We start from the raw sequence: 14,087 nt of genomic DNA on the forward strand, positions 1-14,087 counted from the left end.
GACCTGTGTAGCCACTTGTAGCCATGTCCTGTTAATTGAAACCCTCCCTTCTGGAGTGAAGAGTTGGAAGTCAATGAAATTTATTAGAGTCACAAGGCCCCACCTGCAAGGTTACAAAAGCAGTAAATAATTTCTGGGCAGAGGAGACCTTTCTGCCAGCCAAGCCATCTGCAAGTTATGGGAGAAACTCCATGAGTTGTCACCCATGCTGGGATAGGCTTTGCACCTGGTCTGAGTCACCTAGACTCCTTTAAGTAATCTCTTGCCTATGTTCCTGTACGTAATCATGATGAGCTCACTATTACTAATCACTTCAATGATCTGTCTTAGGTACCCTCGCTGGGCACTCCCCAAGACAAGTCATAACACCTACGTATAAGACTGGGGGCTTTGTGCCGGGCGGTGGTGGCGCACGCCTTTAATCCCAGCACTCGGGAGGCAGAGGCAGGCGGATCTCTGTGAGTTCGAGGCCAGCCTGGGCTACCAAGTGAGCTCCAGGAAAGGCGCAAAGCTACACAGAGAAACCCTGTCTCGAAAAACCAAAAAAAAAAAAAAAAAAAAAAAAAAGACTGGGGGCTTTGTGCTTATACTGTGCTGATACATTTGAAAGTGTATTTCCCGTATGAGAGGGAATGAATAATTGGGGGAGGGGCACATGGTGAAGTGGTGTCCAGTGATTTTTGTTGTTTGATAGTAACAGACTCTCCTGTACTGAAACATTTGATCTCTGTAGCCAAAGCAACATAGTGGAAATGAGGGAGGAGGACACCCAAGACTATGTAATAAAAGGCAGGTAACTTCTACCTTGTGTTCTCTCAGATTAGTTGCTGGGGTGGATGCCAACTGCCATGCCAGGGTACATGCAACAGCCTGGTGGAGCTATGGAATGCTTCAGGGGAGTCACTTGCAAACAAGCCTGCTAGGCACAGAAGACATCTGAAGGCAGATCATTGACTATAGTCACCCTGTGATGGTACTTCTAGCAAGTACCCAGACTGCTACAACCTCTGTGACACAGTGCCTGAGACATCTTGCCATGATGCTTTTGAGTCCTTCATGCACACAAACTGTAAGGAAATAATAAATGATTAGGTTTATTTGTGAAGCTTGAGGTAATTGTTAATGTAATATTAATTGCTAACACAGGAATTTCCCCCAAATATGAAGCCATATTTTCCTGTAAAAACTATAAGTACTATGCATATTTCAAAGTCATGCTAGAGATGTAAGAGCAAAGCTGCTGGAAGAAGACAAGCAGAAAATTTTGAGAACAAAACTCATGCTGGAGAGATGGCTCAGTGGTAACGATGAGCACTTTCCCATCTTCCCAAAGGACCCAAGTTCAGTTCCCAGCACCCACACAGTTACAACCACCTGTAACTTCAGTCCAAAGGGATTTGATACCTTCTAGATTCTGTGGGCACCTGCACATATGTTGCATTTCTTCACACAGACACTTAACTCACATATAAATAAAAATAATAATTAAAGAAGCCATATATCTAAACAGAGACAATGGAAGCTAGAGATGATGGAAGATACCTTCCTTACTGTGCAAGAAAACAAATGTCAACCTAGATTCCACACAAACCAAAAATGAAATAGCAAAGGTAAAGCAAATACATCTTTAGACCAATAAACACTGAAAAAATTACTTGAAATCATATACTAAAAGATATAATCAAGGATATATTTTCTTTTCTTTTTTTTTTTTTTTTTTTTTTTTGGTTTTTTCGAGATAGGGTTTCTCTGTGCAGCTTTGCGCCTTTCCTGGAACTCACTTGGTAGCCCAGGCTGGCCTCGAACTCACAAAGATCCGCCTGCCTCTGCCTCCCGAGTGCTGGGATTAAAGGCGTGCGCCACCACCGCCCAGCAGGATATATTTTCACACAAAAGAATGGAGACCTAGATAAAAGCTTGTAGTTATAAACCATTATGAAGTCATGTGAAAGTGAGTCTGAAGTGATTATTCATGTCTAAAACAGTAATAACAATGTTGGGTTTTTAAAATGTAGAGAAAATTAAAGTACATGAAAGATAGTATTAAACAAAATAACATGTTCTTTTCTCATTGACCAAGAAAAGACTGAAACACTAATTATATCAGAAGTTAATAAGTCAAAGATGAATTATATATGCTGTAGATAAGGTACTCAAAGACAAAGAATAGATCACTGCCAACCTGATACAATAGACAGGAGTAATAAAACACTTTAAATCCAAAAGAAGGGGGAAAAAGGAAGAATGTGAACATAAAAAGATAGGAAAAACATTTTAAGATGGTAGTTTTAGGTTCACATGTATTCTTAGTTACATTAAATGTAAATGATTGTATAGTACAACTGGAGGTAATTCTGTCCCTATCTGGAAGAAAGGCAATCCACTATTGAGAAGATACACATTTGAATGACTGGCATGTCAACACTGACTTAAAGACAGCTCTTGTAAGTATGTTATTACAGAAAAAGTATATTTTAAGTAAAGATGTATTACTAGAAATAGCCTCACTTCATAAGGAAAAACATTCGGTTTACTTGGAAGATATAACAAATTGTATGTATGTAATAACATTGCATCAAAATGTATGAAGTAAAAGGAAATAACTATAAAAAAGACACATCCACATTCATAATGGAAATTTCATTATTTTTATCAGCATATATTAACTCTATACATATTTGAGTGTATTTCTTTTTTAACTTTTAAATTTTATTGGTTTTTATTAGTGTGTGTGTGTGTGTGTGTGTGTGTGTGTGTGTGTGTGTCTGTGTGTGATATCATAGCACACATGTAATAGTCAGAGGATCATTTTGTGTGGTAGATTTTCTTCTTGCAACGTTTTGTGGATTCTGGGGATTAAACTCAGACAATCAGGCTTATGTGGTAAGTGCCTTTATCTGCTAAACCATCTTGCCAGCCCTTGTACATGCACTCCTAGTAAATAAGAGATTAGATTTTTTTTTTTAAAAAAAGATCTAGACAAAAACAATGATTCATATTTACCTAAGTGACATCTATAGACCACTATACTCATTACCTTATACGAACATTATTTTGAAGAACACACAAACTATTTATCAATATTGACTATATTGAAGACTGTAAAGCAATCTCAGCAATTTAGGAAGGTTTGATATTGTGAGAAATATCTTTTCTGCTCACAATGAAATTGTGCTTGAAGTCCATAACAAAAAGCAGCAAAGAAGAAAAATAAAAGGGTTAAAGAAAAAACTCACAATAGAAGTTAGAAAATATTTTGAAACAGCTAAAGCAGTGTTTAGAAGGAAATTTACAGGTTTACATGCATGAATACAGAGAAAAGATTAACTAACTAACTCAGTCACTACAGAAGTGACCAGAAGCAGAAAACAAACAAGTTCAAATAATTAAAGGGAGGAAATGATATGAACAGATATTCAATAAAGAGGTTAAGCAAACTTAAAACTTTGGGCGCTTAAGGACTGGCAGGGCGGGGGAGAGATGACAGTTTATATCAGCAAAATATAAGGAGATATAAAACATCTATAAATAGGAAAATGATAAAAATCATGACAACGAAATTAGCACTTAAGAAAAAATGACATTTTAGGAAAATATATAGAAAAAATGAACACAAAAAGAGAAAATGAATGGCTGGAATACGTATCAAAGATATGCATATGATTCAATGACATCACTATCAATACACTTTTTTTCTAAGATTCTATTTTTTTCCCCTTTTGATGGTGGGAATCTGACCTAGAACCTAGTTCAATGCTAGGCAACTACTTTGCCACTGAGCTTCCTCCTCCAGGTAAGATTGTACTTTCTGAAAAATCCATCAAATATAACTACATTTGATGTTTTTCATTTAAAATTTTATACTTTCTAGGATATATTGCCTTTTTTTTTTTTCTTTTGTCTTTCGAGACAGGAGGTTTCTCTGTGTAGCTGTGTAGTTCTGACTGTCCTGGAACTCACTCTGTTGATCAGGATGGCCTTCAACTTAGAGTTCCACCTGCCTCTGCCTCCAGAGTGCTGGATTAAAGGAATGCACCATCACCACCTGTCTTGTGCTTAAAAGTATTTTTGTTAATAGTTTCAAAATTATATTCAAATGACAAACATATTAATGTTTCTATTCTTACAAACACATGCTATTTATATGCTATTTCTGTGTCTGAAATGTTTAATGTCCAGGGTCCTCAATTGTAGACTATGGTAAATATTTAAAGTGTTAAAGAAAGCTCCACTATGTAAAATAATATTTATTTATTTATTTATTTATTTATTTATTTATTTATTTATTTATTTATTTATTTATCCTGATCTTGGAATAGTTTGCATGGTATAAATTCTAGGAAATATGCTGAAACTCTGCATCTTAACATTTATCCCAAGAGTGAAGAGGTAGCTAACGGAATGGAATAAAATATTTGCTAAACTATTCATCTGACAACCAAGCCCCATTCTATGTATTTTCAAATGGGCAATGGATTTGAGTGGAAACTTTTCCAAGGAAGAAATTCAAGTGGCCAATAAATATATTTTAAAAATCCTCAGTGTCACTAGCTGCAAGGGAAATGCAAATCAAAGCCACAATGAACACTTCTGTCACCCTGGTTAGAATAGCTGCTTAAAAACAAACAAGAAACTGAACTAGCACATGTTAGTGACAACAGAGAGAAGCCTCACATAGTGGTGTGTGGTCCAAGGAAATGGTTCAGCAGATAAAATGCTTGCTCCACACAAACTTGGCCACCCGAGCTTAGTCTCAGAATGCACACAAAGGTAGAAGGAGAGAACTCAGTTCCACAAAGATGCACTCCGCCCCTCCCCATGCACACCTAATAAGAATAACATGAGAACTCAGTTCCACAAAGATGCACTCTGCCTCTCCCCATGCACACCTAATAAGAATAACATTTTTAAAAACATGTTTTAAAAGTACTGATTATAAATCAGTACTGTTATTAGGGAGAGCAGTACAGAAGTTGCTTCAAAAAGTGCAAGTCAATGTGTTATGTATGTGTTTACTCCACTTCAGGGTGCAGAAATCCAAAGGAAATGAAATCTACACATCAAAGAGGTATCTGAACACTCATGTTAATTGTCTCACTGCTCACAGTAGCTTAAGGCAGGAAATTAACATAGCTGTCCATCAACAGGTGACCAAATGAAGAAAAGTGTGGTATATACACACAGGAGAGTATTGTTTGGTCATTAGAGAAGGAAATCCTGTATTCTGTATCAAAATGTATGGAGCTGGATAAGATGATGTTAAGTGAAGTAATCCAGACACAGAGAAGCAGTTGCTTCATATTTCTCTCCTATGTGGAAGTTTTAAATAAAGTCAATCTGAATGTAGAATAGAGATTTTTAGAAGCTGTGAGTGGGAGAGCACGAATGGAAGGAAGCTGAATGTTATTTTGCATGTGGCATGCATATACTGACACATTGCACAAAAGCTCATTAGTGTGCTCAAGCAATATATAGCAATAAAAATAAAACTGCGTTTAGCTGGGTGTGGTCGTGGTTCACAGTTATAGCACTTGAGAAACAGAGGCAAAAGGATGACAATTTCAAGACCAGCATAGGCTACATAGTGAGACTATCTCAAAGTGAGTTCAAATTTTGTGAATATTCCACTTATCTGTGCTCAGTTTAAGGGCAGTAATATGTAAAGTTTGATGTTTTGTTGCACAGGTCTTCTATACCCGAGTCCCTGAAGGATGTGTGCTAAGATTCCTTGTGATTATGAATCCCTCAGTTGGTTTCATTTTGCTTTAAAAAAAAAAATCTTATGTGATGTACAAGTTCAGGATTGTGATACTTTCTGAATGGGTTTCTTTTGTTATTACTCTTGAGTGAATATTTCTTCATCCCTATCAAAGCTCTTGTCTTTAAATGATACTTTGGACCCATGTTAACAGTTTACCCTGTTTTCCTTCACTCTTTTCTTGGTATGTCTTTCTATCTTTTGCCTTCAGATTTTCTTCATACTTTTATTTTAGGCTTTCTTTTGTACACAACTCAGAGACAGCATTCCTTTTTGGGGTTCAGTCTCAGAATCTATCTTTCATTATCTAAGCTTAATTTGTTAAAGTGGTTATTGATACCTTTGGATTATTTTTTATTTTAGTATGGTAGTATTATTAGGTCTTTATGTTTTCCCTTTCTCATATTGGGTAGAAAACATTCATTACTTTTTTATTTTCTCCTTGATTGGAAACTGTAGGATCTGTGTCTATTCTTTTAGTAGTTATCCTTAATGCTTAATGTAATCCATCTCTCTCTCTCTCTCTCTCTCTCTCTCTCTCTATATATATATATATATATATATATATATATATATATATATGTATGTATATATATTAGCAGTGTCCATACTCAATTTTCTTACCATTATTCTGAACATAGTAAGGTATTTACCCACTAAATGCCAAGCCTAACTCCAAAATATTTTAACTGTTGCATAGTTTTAGCATCCAGTTTTTTTTTAAAGATATAGTTTCCTCAAAGAATTAATTTTCTGAAGTATGTTGTAAGTTTCAGAAATCTACAATTTGTTAAATCTGTGACCTTCCTTCCAGGGTGAATTACCTTCTGTCAAAGTTCAGCATGTTTAAGAAGGTGATATTAAGTTTGTTTACTCTTCCTATGTGGCAAATATCTTATTCCACCCTCCTTGTACTATTATTTTAACTAGCTGTGAAGTCCTAGGTTGGTAGTAATGTCCTCTTTAAAACTTGACAAATTAGACACTGTCTTACAGCATCTGTGATGCCACTGGGGTGGGGCTTTACTCTGTTGTTTATTTGCATCTTATCTCTTTTCTTGATAGAGGCTTAAATTTTTTTTTATTTTATTTTTTATTTTTTTGCTTTTATTATTTTACAACATCACTATAGTATGCCCAGATGCTTTTATTACCTTACTCAGTGCTCATAGATTTTTTTAATGGAGAATTATAATATTCAGAAAATGCCAAGGCTGAAATTTTTCATATACTGTTTTCCCACACATTTGTGTACTTCTAGTTGGAAACTTTTAGCCTATTTTCCATGCTCTTGGCTGCCCTGTGTTTTGCTATATTTCTCTCTCTCTCTCTCTCTCTCTCTCTCTCTCTCTCTCTCTCTCTCTCTCTCTCTCTCTCTCTTATTCCCTGCATTTCAAGGCAATTCCTTAGTACTGTTTCCACATATATCTTCTTTTCTATGGTAACCACAGCAGACTTTTCCTAGTTTGTTTATTTAAAATATTTTAATACTGTTTTTTCTTCCAATTTTTAAAATTGTTATTATTTTATTATTACTATTTTTTGAGACAATGTTTCATATAGCCCCTGGCTGGTTTCTAACTCAGGAATGACCTTATATCTCTGATCCTTCCACCTTCTCATGTCAAGTTTTGGTATTATAGGAATGGGTCATTTACACATGGCATTCAGTTGTAATTCTAACAAATTATTCTTAATAATAATAGCAAAGTATTGATAGTTTAAAATATCAGCCTTGTTTTATTTCTGACCTGTTGCTGGAGGGCTTCTCTCCAGGTTCCCCAAGCCCTGCAGTCCCACAATCCACATATAAAATAATCACTCAGACGCTTATATCACTTATAAACTGTATGGCCGTGGCAGGCTTCTTGCTAACTGTTCTTTTATCTTAAATTAACCCATTTTTATAAATCTATACCTTGCCATGTGGCTGGTGGCTTACCAGAGTCTTTACATGCTGCTTGTCCTGGCGGTGGCTGCAGTGTCTCTCCCCTCAGCCTTCCGCTTCCCAGAATTCTCCTCTCTCCTTGTCCCACCTACTTCCTGCCTGGCAACCTACTTCCTGCCTGGTCACTGGCCATCAGTGTTTTATTTATATACAGCAATATCCACAGCACTTCCCTTTTTTTCTTTTTTTAAAAAGGAAGGTTTTAACTTTAACATGGTAAAATTACATATAACAAAACAATTACCGAGCAAGAATTATAGTTACAATATTAAAGAAGATGTCCTATCTATCTTATATTTGTGAGTTTAAGGTTTTATATCTAACTGATCTTTTATCATAACTGAGGAAATTACAACTATCTAGTTTTCAACCACATCAAAGACCTGAGAAGGAACATAATGGTACCTGAGAAATGGTAGATGGATGCAAGCAACTTTCGGGAATCTTGCAAAAGTAGACCAAGACAGCTGGCAGCCTGGACAGTCACCTAATGTTTCTCAGCATTGTTGGTGCATTCAAATTGGCTACAGGCCTAGAGTATCTGACAGACCATTTTTAGAAGCAGGATTTCTGAAAGACCATCTTACCCTGTCTTGGCAGAGTACAGTGGTCGCTTTCCTTGTGTCCCGCTTGTACAGAAAGGACAGCATTATATTTGTACTGTCAGCCATCAAGGCAAGGGCAGTTCTTTGCCAAGTAGGCCATTTTGTGCCAGGAAGACAAACTTCCAAATGGAAATGTCTTAGAAGCCCAACATTCTCTTGGGATCAATTGGTGCAGGCAGGAGCAATTGTGTCTCACGTCAACAGAATTCTAAGTTATTTAAATGCCATATTCTCTAGGTCTATGAAGTGTTTGAAGATTACCTATCTATCTGAAATATATCTATGTATACCTAGAAGACTTAACTAACATGGCTACAGATATGATTATCATAGATGACTAATTATTAATCTATTTTTTAATTATCCATTACAATTTTAAATGAGTTACATAAACATAATACCTCAAACAAGAATAGAAATATATATATATACAGTATAACAAAATTAACTTCAAGTTTGTATCAATAAACTAAAATTTATACCAACGTAAAACATTTTAAACAAGTTGTTCTTTAAAAGTAGGTTCATTAATCTACCCTTTTATCTTATCATCTCCATATCCTCCTATATATCTATATCGCTGTGGATATTGCTCTATATAAATAAAACACTGATGGCCAGTGACCAGGCAGGAAGTAGGTTGCCAGGCAGGAAGTAGGTCGGACAAGGAGAGAGGAGAATTCTGGGAAGCGGAAGGCTGAGGGGAGAGACACTGCAGCCACCGCCAGGACAAGCAGCATGTAAAGACTCTGGTAAGCCACCAGCCACATGGCAAGGTATAGATTTATAAAAATGGGTTAATTTAAGATAAAAGAACAGTTAGCAAGAAGCCTGCCACGGCCATACAGTTTATAAGTATTATAAGTGTCTGAGTGATTATTTTATATGTGGATTGTGGGACTGTGGGGTTTGGTGGAAGCTGGAGGGAAGCCCTCCAGCAACACTGACCACCTCATGATTCATTGCCTATTCTTTTCAGCATCATTCCACCATTGACCCTTGTGAAGAAGCTCTGTTTCCTCTAGAGTAAATTTTTGTTCTGAAGCCGGGTTTTACTGACTCCTTCCCTAGGTATATTACTTAATAGAGGTTGGCGGTTCATCTGGACAGATAGCTTGTCCTGCTTGTTATTTCTCTTGTTCTCACTCTCAAACTTGCTTGTGGTTTACCCTTCCCCATCTAATTGTTTTGAAACTGTCTCTCTCAACCCACTTGGCCTTTGATCTTGAGTAAACTGAGGCCATCTCAACTCTGTAGGGGTAGTGGGTGATTTTTGTGTTGCCTTTGGAACCTCCTTTTAATATCACTCTGAGATTTTCTTGTACTTCATCTAGAGTTATATCTGTTATTTTTAAATTTCTGTGTTTTGGTCTTTCTTGGTTTAGTTGTAGGGAACCATTAACTATCTCGGAAGGATTGTTAGGTAAAGTTCAGAGAACTTTTTTTTCTGAAAATGTCTGAATTCTATGCTCATGTTTAATTAACCATGTATCCCAACACAAAGACAAATCAGAAAGTCTCTACCCCCTCATAATGTGGAAAACCACTTTTATAACCAGAAAGGCAAGAAATAACCTACAGAGATTACCTATTTGATGTGTTTTAACATTGTTTCATCTGGGCATAGTTGATAGCCTTCTGTCTGGAATTGCCTAAGGGGCTAGCTTCTGGGATTGCTGGAATTCCATTGCATAGTTAGTAGTCTGAATTCTCAGATCAACCTTCAACCTACTTGTACATCAGCTAAGTCATATAGTTCACTACATGAAGAGGTTTCTTTGGGCCAATTCCTGTGGAGTATGGTTTGATCTAATATATTAAGGTTAACCACGTTTTGATGATAATTGCTTGGAAGTCTTTGTCAAGGATCTGGTCTTTTTCAGTGGCAGTTTCTGGTTTGTTTGTTTTTCTCCCCTTTGAATGGGTCATACTTTGCTACTTTTTGTATGCCTTGTGACAGTTGTTTTAAAAACTGGGCATTTGTGTCTAATGATGTGATATCTCTGATCACGAGAATACCTAGAACTAAGCAGCAGCTTGCTCCAGAGCAAAGATGAGGCTTCCTTCACCTCCTCCCAGGCTTGTAGGTTTTTGTCATTTTGTTTGGTTTTTTAGCATTGTAGCCATGCCAAGGGTAATCCTGAAGAACATACATTGTTGAATGTCCACACAGGTATTTCTGAGCTCATGCCTTTCTTTAGGAATTTGCAACAAGATTATAATTTCCCCTGAATGTGTAGTTGCTTTTGAATATACGACTCCTCAATGTCTGCTTCCCAAAATGGGGGAAAGAGAAAAATGTACGGAAGGAAAAGATATGGGCCCTTTAAATGCCCTGGAAGTTGCTTCAGCTTGCAGAGGAGGGTATTGCAACCTTGGCCTGCAGCATGTTTGTGTGACTGTTGTGCAACAATGCCTCTTCCCCTTTATGTCAGTACCTCTGTGATTAGAAGTAATGATCAGTAATCCCAATACAGAGCCCGGTTTGAGATATAGCCTTGGTCTTGCATATCCTGGCTGGAAACACAGAAATGGGCATGAGCCATGAGTTGAAATGGACTAAAATTACTAGCAGTCAGTCTAGACGAGACTTCCTCTGGAAGTTGTAAGCCTTCAGTGGACTTCAGAGTTCCAAAATAGTTACATCAGACAGTCTGTGATAAACCGCTCTTGATTAGGCAGTGAGATAGACATCTAGCACTTTATTGCCATCTTACCAGAATCATTTCTAGATGCTTCTCTTTTTATAAGTCTGATTTTAGATAAATGTGAAATTTATATCCACTGCATGAATTGTATTTATTTTAAATGATTAATTTATTATTAATTATAATTAATCTTTCCATGCCAATAATTGTCTAGGTAAAAGAGTCTTCTAAATGCATGATTTTTCAGATAAGTGTTTAAATCCTTCTGTTACACTTTGAGCTAAGAGTGGGATGCTAACAGTATGTATGTTTTCTAGCCACTTAGCTGCTTTGGATTTTTGGAGAAAGCAACAGAGGTAATCTCAATCTCCCTAAGAACCTTTTTTAACTTAAATCTGTTGAGTTTCCATCTGTTGCCTTGAGATGAAGCTCCTTTGATGCAGCTGGTTCCTTGTCTCTGAGGAATGAAGGCTTTTTGGTGACTTGGCCAGTTAAAGTGAAGACTGTGGGTGCTACAGGCATCTTTTTTCATTCTCGCTTGACTTATTATGTAATACTGATTCCCTCGACAATCTTTTCCTTTTCTTCTTTTTATTTTTTTTTATTTATTTAATGTGTATGGGTGTATATATATTTTATATACTTGTATGGATATCTAAAAGAGCATCTGATTCTCTAGAAATGAAGTTAGAGATGGTTGTGAGCTTTCATGTGGGTGCTGGGAATAGAACTCAAGTATTCTGGAAGAGCGACCAGTGCTTCTAACTGCTGAGCCATCTCTCCAAACCACATCACTTCCTTTTCTGCTACAGTCTAGTTTTCCCTTTCTGTTAGGAAATCAGTGAAATACAAAATGACCTGAGCATATTTCATTCAGCTTCTCTCTTCCCATCTATGCCAAATGTTAAAATATAAAAGAATTTTTAAGTGTCTTTTCTGCCTCATTCTTTAGGGTCAAGAATTATCAACTCAAAGCCAACCATTTCATCTTTCATATATATCCTTTCCTATATGGTTTCCTTTTACTTGTGAAATAAATCTCTGATAAACTATCACCTCATCTGTTAAAATGCAATATATCTCTAAGTACCATACTTTTGAAACCCAACAATGAATACCTAATAATACACTTAAATACTGAAAATTCTCACTATCAAATATCTTGTCTTCAAGCTTGCAGTTGTCCCTTATCCATGTTTGTTTGCTTGAATGAGGATCAGAGTAGCATCCATAGTCCCAATTCTTTCACAAAATCTCTTTCTCTCTACCCTCTCTCTTCCCCCCTCTTTCCCTCTCTCTCCCCCTCCCCCGCTGTGTGTGTGTGTGTGTGGTGTGTGTGTGTGAGTATGTGTGGGTCTGTGTGTAGGTGGAGGCATGAGGCTGATTTTGGATGTTTCTCTTCCAATGCGCTCACCTTTAGTTTTGAGACAGGGTCTCTCCCTGAACATGAAACTCAAGGGTTCTGCTAGGCCAATTCTGCCTATCTTTTCAGAAATGATATGCTTCTTGGTTTGATATCTTTCTGTTCTACTTGTTAAATCTTAAAGAAGTTTTGCTCTTTCTCTAGATCAGGTTGAAAATGAAAGTCCTTTTCAGGTTGTCCTTTGTTGTCTGAGTTAAGAAGAGAGAATATTGTTACCATCAATGGCCCGTTCATTGATCTCAACTACATGGTCTACATATTCTAGTATGACTCTATCATGCCAAGTTCTACTGCATAGTCAAGGCTTAGAATGGGAAGCTTACTATTAATGGGAAGGGAATCTCCATCTTCCAGGAATGAGATCCCACCAACATCAAATGGGGTGATGCTTGTGCCGAGTATGTTATGGAGTCTACTGGTGTCTTCATCAACATGGAGAAGACCAGAATCCACTTGAAGGGTGGAGTCAAAAGGGCAAAAGGGTATTCATTTCTGCCCCTTCTGCTGATGCCCCCATGTTTGTGATGAGTGTGAACCAGAAGAAGTATGACTACTCATTCAAGATTTTCAGCAATGCCTCCTGCACCACCAACTGCTAAGTGCCACTCCCAACCCCCACCCCTCCCTGGCCAAGGTCATCCATGACAACTTTGACATCTTGGAAGGACTCAAAACCACAGTCCATGCCATCACTCCACCTAGAAGTCTGTGGATGGATGGCCCCTCTGGAAGCTGCAGTATGATGGTTATAGGGATGCCCAGAACATCATCCTTGCATCCACTGGTGCTGTGGATCTGACCTGTGCCCAGAGAAAGCTGCCAAGTCTGATGATATCAAGAAACAGACATTGGAGGTCCATTAAATGGCATCTTGGGCTACACTGAGGACCAGGTTGTTTCCTATGACTTTAATAGTGATGCCTACATTTCTACCTTTGGTGCTGAGGCTGGCATTGCTCTCAGTGACAACTTTGAAAAGCTCATTTCCTGGTATGACAATGAATACAGCTACAGCAACAGAATGGTGGATTTCATGGCTTACGTGGCCTCCAAGGAGTAAGAAGTGCTGGACCACACAGCCCAGCAAGAACATGAGAGGAAGAGAAAAGCCCTTGCTGCTGAGGAGTCCCTGTCCCAACTCAGCCCCAACACTGAGTATCTCCCTTCACAGTTTTCATCCCAGACCACCAGAAGATGGGGAGGGGCTTAGGGATCCCTGCTCTCTTGAATACCTTCAGTAAAGTTCAGTGCACACACACACACACAAAAAGAAAGAAAGAACAGAAAGAAAGAACAGAAAAGAACAGAACATTGGGATAGATACCACCTGAAGCTCAGCTACTATTTCATAGATTATCGTTAGTGACCAACCCATAATATCCTTGATCGAGGGGTCTGGCCACTTTATGTTAGATCACCCAGGTTCTTTATGTCTAATTTGTCCACATCCAGATGCACTGGATCATATTTTGGGGGCTGGGAGCATGGGCTTGAGTTGAAAGAGCAACAGAAAGAGATTCAATTTTAGGAGATTCTTTAAACTAAATATCTTTCTGGGCATCAGTGAAATAGATCTTTAATCCCAGAACTTGAGAGGCAGAGGCAGGTGGATCTTTGAGTTTGAGGCCACCCTGGTCTACAGATCAAGTTCCAGGATAGCCAGGGCTACTCAGAGAAACCCTGTCTCAATAAAATAAGATAAAAT

The sequence above is a fragment of the Peromyscus maniculatus genome, chromosome 1, assembly GCF_049852395.1.
Source record: "Peromyscus maniculatus bairdii isolate BWxNUB_F1_BW_parent chromosome 1, HU_Pman_BW_mat_3.1, whole genome shotgun sequence".
Lineage (NCBI taxonomy): Eukaryota > Metazoa > Chordata > Mammalia > Rodentia > Cricetidae > Peromyscus > Peromyscus maniculatus.